Source organism: Stenella coeruleoalba (genome assembly GCF_951394435.1).
Source record: "Stenella coeruleoalba genome assembly, chromosome: 3".
NCBI lineage: Eukaryota > Metazoa > Chordata > Mammalia > Artiodactyla > Delphinidae > Stenella > Stenella coeruleoalba.
In genome coordinates this window covers 153,081,962-153,099,283 of record NC_137148.1, presented here as the reverse complement: position 1 = coordinate 153,099,283, position 17,322 = coordinate 153,081,962, and the positions used below count along the sequence as shown (strand labels likewise).

General features: G+C 55.4%; 1 protein-coding gene across 25 annotated transcripts in view; it reads left to right on the top strand.

Moving 5' to 3' along the window:
- The window catches only part of LOC307183366 (metabotropic glutamate receptor 7-like), a 198,368-nt gene that overhangs the window by 78,705 nt on the left and 102,341 nt on the right, over positions 1–17,322 (top strand). For 22 of the 25 annotated variants that reach the window (XM_079915767.1, XM_079915770.1, XM_079915753.1 and 19 more), the window contains one exon: positions 3,551–3,662. The exons of 2 other annotated variants lie outside the window; for them this stretch is intronic. The gene's annotated coding sequence lies outside the window, so the exon portion shown is untranslated. One more of the 25 variants, XM_079915761.1, reaches the window with a different exon arrangement.

The following is a 17,322-nucleotide window of genomic DNA, read 5'->3' as shown; positions in this document are numbered from 1 at the left end:
GAGGGGAAAGGCACTGGATCTCCTATGCGTCCCAAACATGTGAAGGCCAAAGCATGGTGGGAGGAGAAGCATATCTCTTTGTAATATGTTTTATTCCCTGTTTTATAGATGTACCTATGGAAGATTAGAAAGGCTGAGTAACTTGTCCATGTCATGTAGCCCATGCTTTTAACTTTTTTATTATACCACTTACCCTTCTCACCTATCAATTTGCCTTTTATACTGATGTCCTGAGAAACAGACCACTGTATGGTATAGAAATGAACAACCATAAATAAGCTGGAAATGCATTTCTATTTACATTAACTAAGACAGTCACTTGTTTCTTTTAAGTGAGGTCCTCCGCCTTTTTAGGGACCTGAGTAAACTAACGATGTGCTTCCATTGATTAAACAAGAATTCTCCAATATTCCATAGAAGAATCATACATTTCTTTAAGCCCTGGGTATGCTTCTAGGGTTTAGATTCTAAATCAAATAGGTTTCTGTTTTTCATTTTAAAAAAACGAACACAGGATTTCACTTGTAAATTTATTAACTTTATTTTTCTGTCTAGCAACAAGCAGTGATTGTTGTTGGGTTGGTGGACATAGTAGAGATGGCCATTCAGAAAATCACAAATTTTAGGAACTCTAGCATTCATGTAGCTCAGAACTGTAAGAAGAGACCAGAGGAAGATCAACATGCTTTAAAGTATATTACAAATCAATATTGAAACAGAGCTTAACATATAATTCATCTGGAAAGAAGCTCAGAACATGATTGCCAGTTATTTAATATTCTGGTCAAAGACAATGGAAGCACTATTAAAGTATGGCACTTTGACTGCCATTGGAAAGGTCAGGTTTCAAACAGCAGTGCACTAGTTGTGCTCAAAATGACTAAAGAATGATGAATAATTAAGTGAAGAGGAAATGGGAGACCTGCATTCTAATCTTGTTTTGGCCACTGATGGGAATCATGTGGACTTTAAGGCCATCACACAGTCATTTACCACCTTGGTTTTCTCACCTGTAAAATGAGGGAGTGACTATAGTTCTTTAATAATCCTTGATGATCTTTAGCGCTATGATTCTAGAAGCATCTTGATTTAATACAGTTTGAGGATTTATGTCTAAACTCTAGCAAGCAGAAAAATGTTCTTTTATTTCTAAAATGGACTTGACATTGCGTTAACAGAGCAAATGAAATCTTTTGAAGATTGTTCAAAGAATCACCAACTTAAAATTCATCTCCATTGTTGGTTTTTATTGTCTGTTTAACTCTTACTAGATCTATAATAGTTTTATTTATTTTCCTTTGCACCTGGACTGGCAGCCTGTGTGGTTGGAAAACACATCACCACTTATTTTAGATACTTTGTTATCAGAGCCAACTCTGTAATCTTTGTTCTGCCTGTGAATTATTTATTTAATTTGATGTGTTTTTTCCTGGATTCATAGAATTTCCTTTTGTCATGATGCTTCTTTCCATTTATGGGACTGTAAATACAGCTGACTAAACCTCTCTAGTGGCCGAATACGTATCAGGTCTTTTGTGTGAAGGATGCTAGCTAATCTTCCCGTTCATAGGCTGACTACATTTTTATTCATTTGCTTTTTTTCTACTCACCCCTGACAGTAGTATCTGTGGAATAAATAAAATAAGGATACCTACTACTTATTTAACTCGGATCAGAAAACTTGACCTTTTCCTAATTTTTTACATTTGCTAGCTTTGTGGCAATATGCACCCCTATTTTTCTATGAATCTCAGTTCACCCTCTACATGGGAATAATTATGCCTACCATACAACGTGGTGATCATAAAAGAAATTCTACCCATCTACTACCATATTGGGGAAAAATATTTGGATTGACTTTGACCAGACTTGGAGGCACATGTTTGCAGTGGCCTGTTTGAAAATCCTGACTACATGGGGTACAGTGGGATACTCTGAAGGCACCTTACAGAGGTAGATAATATCTCTCCCAGGGCATCAACGCTAAAAGTGAGAAGCATTTTGATTTCTCATCAAGAAAGAAATGTTCTGTGATGTTAATGGTTCTTAACTTTTGGTGATTCATTAAAATCTCCTGGGGAGCTTTTGATAATCTTAAAGCCCAGCCTGTAATTTATACCAATTAAATATGAATTTCTGGGGGTTGGACTGAGGCATTGGTATATTTTAAGGTTTGCAGAATGTAATGGTTAATATTTAAGTGTCAATTCAACTATATGCTGAGATACACAGATATTTTGCTAAACATTATTTCTGGGTGGGTCTGTTCCCAGATGAGATTAGCATTTGAATTGGTAGATGGAGTAAAGCAGATTTCCCTCCCCAGTGTAGGTGGGCCTCATCCAATCTCTTGAGGGCCCCAAAAGAATAAAAAGTCAGAGGAAAGGAGAATTTGCTCTCTCTGCCTGAGTGTTTGATCTGATCCCCTGCCCTCTGACTGTGGCTTACGTCAGTTCTGAAAACTACACCCCTGGATTTCCTAGCTTCCAGCTTATATTTAATATACAATGTATTTAATATTTAGTATGTTTAATACCTATTACATATGTTAAAGCAATTACATACATTACATTATATTTATTATGTATCTCCTATTGGTTCTGTTTCTCTGGAGTACCCTGACTACTATGGTGCTTCCAATACACTGTAAATATTGAGAACTACTATATATGTTAAAATACTATGGCTAAGTTCTTACAAAAGTGGATGCTCTGACAGTGTAGTTCTGCTTCTTAAATGGGCAACTCAATGAGGATAAGTAGCAATGTAAATTATTTTTTTCATTTTAAATGGTGGCCAGTCATATATATATATATAAACACTTTGGGAGGCTATAAGACACTAATTAAAAGAACTTATAGGATATAAGCACTAAAACCACATTGACTCACCACTCAGTAGAAGGAATTCTAGGCCCAAGATATAGAAACCTCCATACCTGAATCATTGGAAAAGATGTAGAAAAGACACTAAAACTATTGAAATTTTCAGAGATCCCTTGTGACCCTTTTGGAAGTCATGATATCAGGACTCACTGGCCCCTGAGTCTTGTTTTGTAATACAGAGAGGGACCCACAGTTACATAGTAAATTGACACCTGAGACTTGTTTTTTTTTTTCAGCTAGAAGTGGAAAGGAGAAATATCTTTCACTGAAGCAGAGAGTAGAGGTATAAGTGGGGAAGACAAGGTAAAGAAAGAGAAAAGAAAAGAATCCATTTAGAGAAGACTTGCTCTTGGGGCAAGCCCTGGACGTATAGTCATTTATATATCCTATTTCAGGATACATTGCATGCTTTACTGTAAGTAAGCATTTAATGATTTGTCTTCCACATACTTTGTTTCATTAAAGAGATTCACTTCTGCTGGCATTTTGTTTCATGGGATCCCAGGCCCTTAGCATAGTCGCTTAGTAAAGTGTTTGTAGAATGAATCAGTCAATATGTCCTCAAACTCAGTACCCTTCTCAAATCAGTTACCTGCTTTATACCATAACTGAGATGATATTATCATAGTGTTAGGACTCAAAGGGAAATATGATCTCGATTTTAGGGTGAGCGGCGAAGCTGCCGAGCGCCCGCGTCGCTGCCGCGGCCGGAAGACAGACGCCCCCCAAAGCCCCTCGCCTGGCTCGGAGCAACGGAGCCGGCAGCCCGGCACTCCGGTGGGTGGCGCCTCCTCCCCAGCCCTAGACCCCCGCTGGGGACCGGCCGGCCGGGCTCTTTTGTGCAGCGCACCGGGGGTGCTCTGCGCCCCCTCCGCGCGCCCGGGTCCGGTCCGCCGGACCCCGTGGCTGCGGTGCCCGCGGTGCGATCGGTCTTTGTTTCCACCGGGGCCCGCGGCTCGGCTGGGCTCGGCTCGAAGCCTGGCAGGCAGCGCCGGGAAGGGGGAGGGGGAGGTGGACGAGAAGGGAGCGCGGGGAGGGGGGGTTCCCGGGTTTCCTGGCCGCCCCGCGGCTCCCCCGACTCGGGGGCGAGGTACGCACCCAGCGCTGCCGCGCGCCCCCTCCTCCTTCCCCCTCCCTCCGTCTTTGGATTTAAAACTGCAATTTGCTCTCCAGCTTGCTGAGTGTGTGGCGGGGATGGGTGAAGGGGGGACCGTGGGACCGGAGAACAAGGCTGGATTTTAGGAACGGCCCTGGAAAAGGGGGAGACTGCGGAGGGAGGAGCCCCTTCCCTTCAACCCCCAAATCCCAAGGTTCTGCTGGTGCTCTGGGAGTTGAGAGGCGGGGACCTAATGACCCGGAGCGGGTGTGGGGCGGAGGAGGGATTTGGGGGCGGCCAGGGCCGTAGGGGTTGGGCCGCGTGCCCGGTTACCTGGTGAACAAAGTCGGCTCACTTTTGCATAAATAAATAATCGCCTATCAATGCGTTTCCTCTGAGGCTCTGATTGAATCGGCCCCCTCTTCCCCAGGGGGTGGGGTGCTGAGTGACAGCTGTCAGCCCCCTGGGCCGGTAGCTGGGGGTGAATTGCAGAATCCCTCTGCTTTCTGGCTAAGGGCGCATTCCCCTGCTGGGTCCTGGTCCCCAGGCAGAGCCAGAGGGGCAGAGGGCTGGCTCTGAGTCTAGGAAATAACCTTGTTTCCTGTTCTACAGGAAAAGGGACAGCAACCCAGAGTTTGGGGGCTGGGGATGAAGACTGATGGGAGCTGGAGGGGTTCCCCAGCAGCCTGACCCCCCAGCCTCCTGCCAGGCGAAGGGGCCAGCTGAGGGAGGAAGGATGTGGGCCTTGCTGGCCGGAGGCGGGAGCTGGGGCCGTCCCTGAGACGGGCAGCGGGCACTGAGAGGGAGAAGGGAGAGAGAGAGAAGCGGGGGCGGGAATTCTCTACCGCAGACCCTGGGGGCCAGGGCCAGATGTGGAGGGGTGGGGAGTCCCCCCTCCCTCCTAGCTTGGGGGCCCTGGGGCTGGGCGGGGCTGAGCCTGGTGCCCTCCGTTCTGCACCAGTGGCTGACTGGCAGGGCCAGCTGAATTTGGGCCCAGGCGTCACCCTGGGAGGTAGGGCCAGGCTGCACCAGCCTGGCCCCTGAGCACAAGGAGGGACCCTTGGGGGGCCTGTGCCTGTCTGGCTGGGCAGGCGTTTCCCGCCGGACCAGTTGGTGTCAGGCGGGACTTGGCCCCAGTTCCCTGGGCAGAGCTCAGGGTGTGAGGACAAGTTTGCCTCCGGGTCAGGGTGGCCACATTTCGTCCGCTGCTGCCGCCGGCGGGGCGGGGGCATGCGCCCGGGCCTGGGCAGAGTCCTGCCAGGAGCATTTGGGGTGTTTCTATTGTTGGCTTGTTCCTGTTCCGTGTGGTCCGGTGTGTGTAGCTGTGTGAGCTGGGGCTGTAGGTGACAGATTACCAGTTGGTCCGTCCCCCACCCACACACAGCCCCCACCCCTGCCGCCTGGAGGGGCAGGCTGGGTTGTGGTGGTGAGCTGCAGGGGGACCCCCCAGGTGGCATGTGCCTGCAGCTTGCCATCTCCCTCCTTTGAGCAGATGTATATTTTTATAGTAATGGAAAATCAAACTGGATAGTAAGTTGAATTCATTTTTTTCTTCTGCTGTGTCAATAGTTGGAATAACCTCTAGAGACTAGTGAACTTCTTGCCCCAGAGCTCCTACCCTCCAGAGGTTGCAAAGATCAGTGAGGGCATGAGCTTTGGGGGACCAGTTCAAACCAGTGACTCTTGTCCCTCTTGGTCTGGCATTGGGGCAGGTGCCCAGGTGGGCGGGCATTGCCCCCTGCCCAGGCATTCCCCCCACACCCCACCCCACCCCAGGTGTAGTCTGTCCTCTGAGCCACCTCCTTGGTCAGTGCCTAAGCTGTGCCCAAGCCCTCAGGGACCTTCTCCTGGTGGGCTCTCTCCCCCTGCCTGGGCTCCCGGCCCACGTGTTGATATTTATTTTCTGCAGTAAAATCCATTTTTAATGCCGTTACTATTGAAATAATATAGAGAGAAACAAATGTGATGTGTTTAAGTTGCCCTCTGTGAGTTTTTAATGTGATCTATGGCTGAGGTAGTGATGGAAGGAGCTGTTCGGCTTGGAGGAATTTGGTGTCATAAAGAAAAAGAGCTTGCTGTTTATTATGGTTGCTGGGCTGGGGGGTCTGGAACAGGGTCGTGGGGGCAGGGAGCCCCAGCACCCCCAGGTGCTGTGGATGGACAGGGTTGCTTCTCGGTTTGAAGGTGCGTGGGTTCCAGGATTGTTTTGCATTGCTCCCCAGCCCTTGATGGGGCCTTTGGTGAGGGGGCTTGGGAGCTGGGGGGCTTTGTCCCCTCCCATTCCACCTGGTTAGATTGGGGCAGGGAGGCTTATGGAACCCCCTGCTGAGCTAAGTGGAGGTGTACTGTAGGGAGGATGGATTTGGATTCTACAGGAGATTAAGAGACAGAGACGCGGGATCTTTACCTGCTTGGTGTGGCTGTGCTGGAGGCTTGGAGGGCAAACTGTCCCTGGCAGAAGACCTTTTTTTTAGGGGGGGCTGATCTGGACCGGCAGAGCCCCAGAGGGACATTGCTTGTTCTCAATCAGCCTGGAGCGCTGGCTCGAGCCACTACCTCCTCTTGCCTCTGTTCCCCATTGGACAGGGGCTTCCTCCAGGCAAACCTGATCCCCCTCACTTCCCCTCTTCTCTGCTCTGCCCCACCCCAAGTCAACTTCTTTTTTTTTTTTTTTTTTTTTTTTGGTTTGTGGAATACAGAGCTCTGTGCCTCAGGCCAGCCACCCAAGACCACAGGGTGCCATGCCTTCATACCAGAAGCCCAGGCACTTCTGGTGTGATTAGTGAGGTCAAGCAAACTCACCATTATGGGATGGAGCCCAGCTCTGCCTCTGGGTCCCCTGGGTCTCTTGGGACAGAACCGGGGAGGGGGAAGCCAGGATGGGGTGGAGCTGGGAACTGAAGGGGGGGAGCAACGGTAACATTGTTGCTAATGTCAGCAGATGAGCCCCCCAGGGAGAGAGCTGGGGGAGGTGGGGAGGAAAGAGACCCAGAGAGCCCGACATGAGGTGGAAAGAGGAAAAGATGGTGACAGAAGCCAGTGATGAGGGGGTGAGAGAGAAAACGGTCAAGGAGAAGAGCCAGGATCACAGCCCCTGGAGATGGCATCCAGGGGACCAAGAAGGCCTAGGCATGTGCTACTCCCCACCCCACAGCCCAAAATGAGCGGGCACTGAGAGGGGTCACTTGACTAATGCTCCTGCCCCAGGGCAGTGTCTCCCCACTCCCCAAATGTCTGGGAACAGAGCCGACCTCTTCTTTGGACCTGGGGGCGGAGCCTGAGGCAGGTACAGCACCCCACAGGTTGTGGGCGCTCTGTCAGGAGGCACCGGGCTTTTAAAAGCGGGGAACATTAGGACTGTTAGAGACACCAGGGGTGTCATCCGGTTGGATCCCCCCCACCTTGTTTGCCAGGAGGAAATCCAGTCTAGAGGGGCCCCCTCCCCTTGCTTGCCTGGGACCTAGGCTCTTTCCGTCCACCTCTGTATAGTTAGAGAGCTGGAACAGCTGCGGGGGGACTCCTGGGTGCGGAGGGGGCCAGAGCCTGGGGAGAGGAGCAGGCGGGCACCCTTGTGGCCAGAGCCCCCCCAGGGGAGGGGGAGGCGCCGCTGCCAGGAGAGAGGGAGGGAGGGGAGAGAAAAGGGGAAACAGTGAGTTAGGCTTCCAAGAGCTGAGGATGAGAGAGCCAGAGCTGGGAGGGAGAGGGCAGGGAGGGCTGCTCAGAAGTGAGGAGAGGGAAGGGGCCCAGCCAGGGGCAAGGAGAGCTCTAGAGGGAGGGAGCCAGCCCCTGACCCTGGCCCAGCGGTAGGGCTGTGCAGGGCTGTGCAGCCAACATGGACTTTGCCCGTGGCAGGTCAGGAAGGAGCCAGATTCTGCCCCTGCGGCGTCCTTTTCATTCCCTATTCCTCATTTATGATCCCACCCCAGGGTCTCAGGAAGAATGACTGACTGTGTCATCCCATCCCTTCCTCAGTTTCCCCATCTATTGTGGGATTTGGACTGTGAGCTCTTCTTAGGGAGGAACAGAGCCTCCTGGGAAGTGTTGGGGGGTACTTCCTCCAGCTGCTGGCTTTGTGCCGGGGGCCCTGCTGGAGGCTGCCACCAGTCAGTGTAGGGTGCAGGTCTCCGCGGTAGGGCTCCTTTCAGCCCTCAGAGTTGCTGGGCCAGGGAGTGGCGGTGGTGGGCCACGAGTGCTGGGGTGCAGTGTGTGTGTGTGTGTGTGTGTGTGTGTGTGTGGTGCCGGGCTGGCAATGGTAGGTGGACTGCCTGGGGCCTCTCAGGATGGCCAGGGCGTAGACAGGGCCACGAACTCCAGATGTCCAGAGCCAACCTCCATTTGGGGAGGGAGGAGACACCCTTGTGATCCACCCCCCTCCGCCTTATCCCTGTGGGTCAGAGGCTCTGGGGCAGCTGGGAGGTAGGAATGGTCCCTGTGGGAGCTGGTGAGAACTGCCTATGGGGCCCCTCATGTCCGGAGCTGGGACCAGCACTGGAGGGATCCCCAGGGACTGCCTGGGAGGGAGGAGGGAAGGAGCCCCCCTCCCACCCATCTGACAGGAAGCTATGGCTTCGTCCAAGGCCTGGCATCCCCCAGCCCTTCCCTCCTGGATCCCCAGCATCTCTTCCATTGGTGAGGGGATGAGGGAGGTGGGCACTGAAGCTTCCTCTCCTACAGGGCCTGGCTTTGGGGGGAACGGTGAAGTGAAGGCATAGTGAGGCCCCCTGCCTCCCCCTACGCGCGCACACACAGACTGAGCTGCAGTGAGGCCCTGCTCTCTCCTCTCTCTGCTCTGGGGTCCTTGGCTTGGGAGCCCAGGGGAGGGGCCACTTCTGCAGCTGGCTGGCCCCGAACTCCCACTCAGCCAGCTGCTATTGAAGCTTCCAGAAGCTGCAGCTCTGCACCCCCTCCCCGCCCCCTGAGCCAGGAGAGGCCTTTGCTGACCTGGGGGAGGGTGTCTTGGTGAGCGAGTGGGCACCCTTAGAAGGACTAGCACAGACAACCAGACAGATGGGTGGCGGAGCAGATGGACAGAGACACCCACGCACAGGCAGACGGAGAGAGACAGACAGATGGACCAGGACTGGGAGAGACGGACATACAGAGGTGCTGGCAGAGACAGGAGTCAGAAAAATGGAAGGGCCTGGGGAGAGAGTAACAGACAGGCAGAGACAGAGACTTGGAGACAGGGAGATCCAAGGGGGGAGACAAGGTGACTGAGATGGGAGAAGGAGAGATATGGGGGAGAGAGGGAGGGGCAGGAAGAGATAAAGAAAGGGGGAAACCCAGACCGAGAGAAAGAGAGAGGAGAGACTGAAGGCTACAAACCACAGACAAGGATTTGGTAAGAATCTGGAAGGTGTTTTCTCCTGCTTCCCTCCCCAAACCCCCAGGCCAGCCAAGTCTCCATTCCTTCCACCCCTGGCTCAGTTTCCAGCTGCTAAAGAGGTCAGGGAGAAAGAGAGAGGAAGACACACACACACACACACACACACACACTCCCCCCAGATCCCAGAGACCCCTTTCCCCTGATCTCTTTGTAGGGGGAGGGAGTTGCGGAGGGTGCCTCTCCTAGCCCTGACCCCTACTCGCAAATGTACATACCCCTTGTCTCAGAAAATATCCCAGAATACTTCCCACTCACTCCCCACTCACACTCACTGTGTGTCTCCTTGTGTAAGTGCACCCCCCCATACTCACGCCTGTCCACAGGGGCCTGGCCTCACACACACTCACAAATACACATTTTGTGGCATACATGTCTCTGCTCTCACACTCATCTTGAATCTCACAAACATAACCGGTGAACCTGTCCCTATGCTTTCTTACCCATACAGGCAGTGACACACAGGCCTCATCGTGGCTTCTCAGAACATGTTGATACACACACATACACAGTCACACTCTCACACAACAGTGGCAGACACCCCAGAGCAGAGAGAGGACTCTTTCTCTCTGGAGGGGAAGATCAGGGTTCCCAGGGAGCCATGGTGGGGGGGTATGCCCCCCACTCTGACCTAGCTGGCAGGGCAGGGAGGCAGGAGACACTTTCAGCGGGTGGCAGCCTTCCTGCAGGGCCTGGCCTGGACACAGAGAAACTGGCTGGTGTGAAAGAGCTGAGAGCTGGTGAGAGTGTGTATGCACGTGTACAAACATGTGCGCGTATGTACAGGTATAAGGGATGGTGAGTGTCTGTTACAATGTGTATGAGAGAGACTGAGTTCATATGAGGTGGGATATGGTGGTGACAGGGAGATCCACTCCCCAAGGTGTGTGGAGTGTGTGGGTGTGGGTGTGACAGCTACTTGTCGGGTATGTCTGTGTGGAGGCATGCATATGTGACAGGTGCATGTGGCTGTACCTGGCTTTGCAGTGTGCGGGTGTGTGTCATGGGCGTACACATGTGAAGGACTGGGACTCTGGGGCTGAGGGGCATGTGTACCAGGGTGCAGTGTTCTGCAGATGTGGGAGATGTTTGCGTGTGAGTGTAGTGTAGGCAGGGTGCATGGATGAGGGGGTAGCTGTGTGAGGCTGTGAGCTCGTAGCCTGGGTTGGAGGGCTGTTTTCCAAGGCAAGGATGCTGCGTGAACAGAGGCCACCGGCATGAACACATGCGAAGGGGCTCCAAGGCACACAGTTGGGCGCTGACCCACACGACGTACGAGGACAGACAAACCCGCCCCTGTCCTCCCTCTTGGTCTCTCCTGGCGTCAGTGGTTTTCAAAGGAGCCTCCACGAGGACTGTTTGCTGTGCAGTTCCCCCCACCCCCCAGCCCGTGCCTCTTCAAACACAGGGATGCCCCCCAGGCAGCTTTGTGGAGGCTCCTGCCTCGACCATCTGAAGGCAGATGGGTGGGCTGGGATCTGCTGCCGCCCCCCCAGGGAGCGAGGAGGCGGCACTGCTCCTTCGGCCTGGGCACAGGAAGAGACAGATGGACTGCCTGTCTCGACACCCGGACGTGGGGTCTGGGGGTAGGCGGGCACCACCGGCAGAGGGGCTCTAGCGGGCAGCCCCCAGGTGGGCCCCTGAGCAGAGGCCAGGACTCTGCCCTTCACCTCCTCAGAGGGGCACCCGCCCTCACCCCGCAGCCCCATCACCTGTCTGGGCACAGGGGCCCAACTCCAGCCCCTTGTACCTCCTAAATACACAACCACTTCCCCACTCACAGCTCCAGCACCCCCAAACACACAACCACCACATGCCTACCCACCCAAACACATATTACAGCTCTAGTACTTAACCAAAACCCAGATGTTTATGACCCCCAATATACCCCCAGACACCCCAACACACACACAAGGCTTCTACCACATCCTGAAACAGATCAACTCTTCCTCCAATCCCAGCACCTCCCCAGATACACCCAGGACCCTACTGTAGCCCTAATACCTTCCACACACTCAGGTTCTCAGAGTCCCAGCACCTAACCAGACACCCACAGGCTCTCCCGACGGCCCCAGCGTTTCCCTCCGCTGCAGCTCATCATGTCCCCAGACACACCGATACAGCCCCCTACACCATTCCAAAATCTCCCCGTGACTTACACGTACACACACCGCCTCAACACCCACGCAGAGGAGGACACCCCTGTAGCCACACCATTTACCTCAAACACACAGACACGGTGCATCTTTGAACAGTAATGTCCCCTCAGCTTCTCGTACCTTCCAGGCCGTGCACGTGCATGTGCATCCCGCACACGCACACACACCCCCCAGATCCCAGCACCTCCGCAAACAAGCAGTCCTCTGTGTGTTCCCCAGCAAGCTGCAGCTCCAGTACTTTCCTCAGCCATCCAAGGGCCCAGGGACAGCCCCACCCCTCTCCAAACACCAGTCCCGCACTCATACACAAACACACAGGGCCCCAGCCCAGTCACCCCTCAGAGCAGCTCCGCCCTGCGCCCACACCTCACCCTGCAGCCGCACTCCCACCATCACACGTTCCAGCACAGCCTCCCTCCTCAGCGCTCTCCATCACCGCTCCCCCACCCCACCTTGTCCTCCCCAGCCTCCCTCCCCCAAACTCCCCCCAGATAGCCTCAGCCTTGCAGACACACTGGCCCACTCTTCCGTGCTCTCTCTCATTCTCGGCTGCCTGGTCCTCCCCCACTTCCCAGAGCCTCCTCTGCCTGGGGAGGCATCTCCACCCCCCCTTATTGCCCCAGGCCTTCCATTCCTGGACAGTGAGGCTGTACATCTGGTTCAAAGCTGCCCCACCCAAGACCCTGTGCTCTGGCACCCTGGCCTGGGCTTTGAGGGTTTGAGGCCTCTTTGGGGGCTCTTGGCACCTGGTCATCCTGGTGTGGCAGCCAAGAACTCTGAGTACCCAGCCATGCCCTGACTCTGTCGTGTATGGGTGGGGGGGGGGGTCTGGGCAGGGGGATTTACCCCCAACCTGCAGTTTCTCAGGTGCTTGCCAAATCCTCCTCTTCTTGGGCTCACCTGAGGGGGACATTGGGTCTGGAGCTTCAGGAAAAAAAGATGGAGAAGGTGCTGGCTTGACATGCTTCCCCTCCCACCCCACCCCACCCCCAGACCCGGGCTTGGGGCTTGGTCTCCCTGGGAGTCAGTTCCAACAGTGAAGGTTACTTTACTAGATGCATGATTTTAAATGGAATCTGCACCATCTGTTCCACCCCCTAATTACAGATGCACAGAATCCGCCTCAGAGGGGAGCATGAGGGGAGTGATTTAGAGGCTGAGCTGCTTCTGCCTGCATTAGGGCTGGGGAGACTGGGGGGGCCTCTGGGTATTGCTCACAGCCCCCCAATCCCATCTCTTTCCCAGGGACCCCTCGTGCCTCTTCTCTTGCTGGGGGAAAGGCTCCTAGAAAGGTGCCCCAACCCCCTAGACCTGAAAGAGGAGGCAACTGCAATGCTGAGGGAGGGGTCCCTGAGAGATCGCCTGTGTCCCAGGCCCCAAGTCTGGGGAGGCAGGCTCCATTAGAGCCTTAAAAAATTCAGTGGATCGATCTCTTGCCTGCTTCTTGTGCCCTGGGGAGCCACAGGCGCTGGCCTGGCCCAGCTGTCTGCCCACCCCAGGGGCAGCAAGGATTAGTGAGGTTAGGGAGGGGGCGGTTAGAGCAGAGGTGGGGACATCCAGGTTTTGGCAGCAGAGGATGTGGCCAGGCACGCCAGGACCCACCAGGTGTGTTTGCACGTATGTGCCGGTCCTCCTTGGCACATCTGGCAGGCCCGACCCCAGCTTGAGCCTTGCCCTGTGGGGCTGGACGGGCACCAGGGGCCGGAGGGGATGGACCAGGGCCTGGGCCTCAGAGGGTTCCGAGGGACACCCCGAGGATGGGTCTACCTTTGCCCGTGGCTCCAAGGACCTGGGGCCCCGGCCAACTCGCTGGTGGTGGTGGCGGCCGCGGGCACGCTGTGGTAGAAGCTGGAGCATTCACTGTGGGGAGAAGGGGAGAGAGGCCGGGCTACAGGAATTTTAGATTGCTGCAGGCAGGAGGGTCTCTGGAACCCTGTGGAGCGGGCAGTCATGCAGAAGTAATCCTATCGCTGCCTGCCTGCATGGAGGAGAGGAGAGGAGAGGAGAGGGGGCTGGGAGGGGAAGGATGGCGCAGCCGCCCCTTTCCCACCTCAGCCCCTGCCCCAGCCAGCTGTGGAGGGAGCCCGGGACCCCAGGGGGCTCCCCCCGGGAGGCACCACCCTTCCACCCCTGCCTGTGCCCCCTGGAGGGGCGGCACCGCAGCTGTTGCTCGGCTAGGAGCTCTGGGTTTTATAAATAATGCAGCTTGGAGGTGGGGGCCCACTCAGCCTTGGGTCACCCACTGTGGCATCATCTCCAGCTGGCAGTCCTGTGGCAGAGCCCCTCTGCCTTCCAGCCTGCTCCTCCTCTTTTGCTATGTGAGTTTGGGCCAGAGGCCCAGCCTGTGTGAGCTGGGCCAGGGCAAAGGAGTGTGGAAGAACCCAGAACCTCCTGTCCTTTTGTACCCCGCCCCCACCAGCCTTCACAGGTTAACTGGCCACTGGCTCAGCAAATCCAGGCTGGGAAGGGATGACCCGCTGTACGGGGGCCTCCCCAGTTCCAGCCCCTCCATTTTGCAGATGGAGTAACCAAGCCCAGAGAGGGCAGGGATGGCCAAGGCCAGCCAGCTGATGAGCAGCTCCTTCCTGTCCCATTCTGCTGTCAGTCAAGGCTCTTCTCAGCCTCAGCTCAGCTAAGAGCAGGGCCTGGGGGGCGGGGGGGATGTTTGGGAAAGTGGTTGCGGCTGAGACGTTGCCATGGCGATGTTGCAGGATGCCGAGCTGAAGTGGGGGTCTTACAGGGTCTCTGGGGCCCCCAGCTCCACACCCCTGTGGTCTTCTCCTCCCCATCTCCTGTCCCTCACCCAGAGGCCTGTCAGGCAGCTCCGGTGACAGGCTGGGTGGGTGACAGGTGGTGCAGGTGATGGGCTGGGTGGGTGACGAGCTGGGTGGGTGACAGGTGGTGCAGGTGATGGGCTGGGTGGGTGACGAGCTGGGTGGGTGACAGGTGGTGCAGGTGATGGGCTGGGTGGGTGACAGGTGGTGCGGGTGCGAGGCAGGCAGGTGACAAGCTGGGTGGTGACGGGCCCTGCTGATGACAGGGAGGGGGTGTGGTTGGCGGGGATGCTGTCTCCTGGCTGGTGGCCTGTCGCAGCCCCCCACCCTCACGCGTGTGCACATGCACAGACTCTGGGCTCAGAGCTTGGGGCTAAGATACTAATGAGGCTTATTACGTGTGGGGGGGCAGGTGCCCAGGCTCACTAATGAGAGGCCTTTAACGAAGAGGGGAGACAGCTGGGGGGCTTTGAGGAATTTGGCTGGCCCTCCTGGTCTGGAGGATGAGCCAGGTCGGGGCCCCACCTACCCTTCCCCCCGGCCACTTGGCTTTGTGTTAATACTACCCACAGTCATGATAGTTACCATTGTCCAAGCGTTTGCTACACTGGCCGAGCCCTTTACATGCGTTTTCTTATTTCAACTCAGCAGTCGTAGGAGGGAGGCACTATTGCCCATTTTATGGATGAGGAATCTGAGGCTGAGAAGGCAAGGGACTTCACGTAACAAGTTTCTGTTGCAGCTGACATTTTAATCTTAAGTCTTTCTGTCCCCAGAGCCCATGCTCTTAACCATCCCACCAGTAACACTCAGGTCTTGGTGCAGACCCCGACCTTCTCTCAGGGCCTCAGTTTCACTCTTCTGGAAAATGGATGTGCGGTGGAGGAGTGAGCACCATACGCTCTTCAGCTCTGACTTGGGTGGCTTCAGGGGCTCCTCCAGTTAACTGTCAAAGCCTCACCCCATCTGGCCCAGATTCTAGGTGACACCCCTGGACTGGAGAGAGGGCAGGGCTTAGCACTGAGGGAGCGGAGCTGAAGGGGGATACCTGGGGTATCCAGACCACTTCCTGCATTGTGTGGTGGGGAGGCTGAGGCCTGGAGAGGAGCAGCAAGGGCCCAAGGCCACATACCCTGTAAGCTGTAGGGCCCCGTGGGATCCCAGGTCTCCTGGCCTGTTGGAAGGGCGGGGCTGGGAGTGGTGCCAGAGCTGGAGGTCACCTCCTCCTGGACCCCACCCACCAGCCTAGCTTCTTCCCTGGAGGTTGTGAGCCCCTACATCCTGGGAGGGTGCACGGGGCTGTTGGCCACCTCTTTAGGGCCATGCCCCTTCCCCGTCAGTCTGGGCCCGTAGTGTCAGTTGATCTCCTCCCTTTGGGACCCATTGGGGTGGAAACTCCCTGGCAACAACTGATGGATGGGTTAAGGCCTTGACATTGGCCTGGGGCCACAGCATGACCCTGGAGGGACCAGGCTAGGGCTGGGGGGCTTGGAGGGGAATTTAAGGGAGAAGAATTAGGGTCATAAATCTTGGAGCATCTGGGTTCTCTTCTCCTCGACCTTAATCTCTTACCAAACCTGCTCTCCGGCTGCTCATCCAAGTCTGAGGGTTGAGGGGGGTCCACCTGCCCATTCCCCTCTCCCTCCAACTGATGCCTCCCCCCCCCCGAAATTGCACCCCCTATGGGGAAGAACAAGTTGCAGCCACTGCCGCTGGACAGAATTAAGAACTTGTGTGTCTAGACTACTGGATTTGGCCTCTGATTCATAACAGTAGGCAGGGCAGAGAGCTTCACTGCCTCAGTTTCCCCAGCCTTGGGTTTGAAATCCTCTCCTGGTGCCTGACTGCTCAGTCAGGAAGGAGTGCTAAGACCAAGAGGGATTTCACAGCTGCGGGACACATGGCCCTGTCCTCAGAAGCCCCATTCTGAGATAAGCAGCACAGTCCTGGCCTTGAGAGCCCTCAAACCCAGAGGTGAGGTCTTGAACTCAGGCTGGGTGTGTGCTGAGGCTCAGGTAGGGAGTGGGTGGTGCTGGGTGGCTGGTCTGTTTTCTGAAGCAAAGGCCGAGGCTGGGGAGAGGCCAGAAGAAGGGTGGAGGTTTGCCTGGGGGCCTGAGGAGCCGTCTGTGGTTGGGGGTGGGAGCCTGGAAGGGTCTGGCTTTCCCATAGTCCCGGGCAGCTGTAGCCTGAAGTTCTGGGGCCCTCCTAGCTCCCCAGGGAACCCGCTGCTGCCCGGCCCTGGGGACCCAGGCGTCCTGGCGGGTGAGGGCGGGTCTCCGGCAGGCGCCCTGCCAAGCCTCGCAGCCTGCTCACCAGGAATCTTGTTGCTGAGAGATGGAAGATCCAGGTCGGGCCTGCAGCTCATCTCTCCCCTCCGGGAGGAGGAGGGGCCCAAAGATTCCTTCCTGCACCTGCCCTCCCATCTGGGGCAGGGCCCTCCTCAGCAGTGGGTGGGGCTGGGGGGCCCAGGACAGGCCTCTAAGGCTCCGTCACATGTCCTGGAGCCTAGCCCAGCCAGCAGTGGGCACCGGGGCACTCTGGAGGCAGAATGAGCCTGGTGTGGCAGAGGAGAGGTGGGGGTAGGGTGCTGAGGCCACAGGGGGCCCTGCATAGGGGCCTAAGTCTGGCCCTGGCCCCCACTGGCTCCCCCAGGGCAGAGGGTGAAGAGTTGGTTCTCTTCCATTATGGGAGCGTGATTTTATTCCACGTGTCACGGAGTCTGAGATTAACTTGCTCACCAGTCTGTGACAAACCCCTCACACCCAACACACACATACACACACAGAGGCACAGAGACACACGGAGATCCTTGGTCTCACAAAGGCACCTTCCACAGACACACATAAGCATTTCCATGCTACAACGCATGGCAGACTCTCACATGCAGATGCACAAGCACACACCGAGATACAGTGTGTAAAGATACACCTAGATCTAGATCCACAGTCTCCAAAGCACAACGTTCTCCCACTCACACTAAGACCACACAGACAGAGATACAAACAGGCGGTCCAGGGGGCTGCTC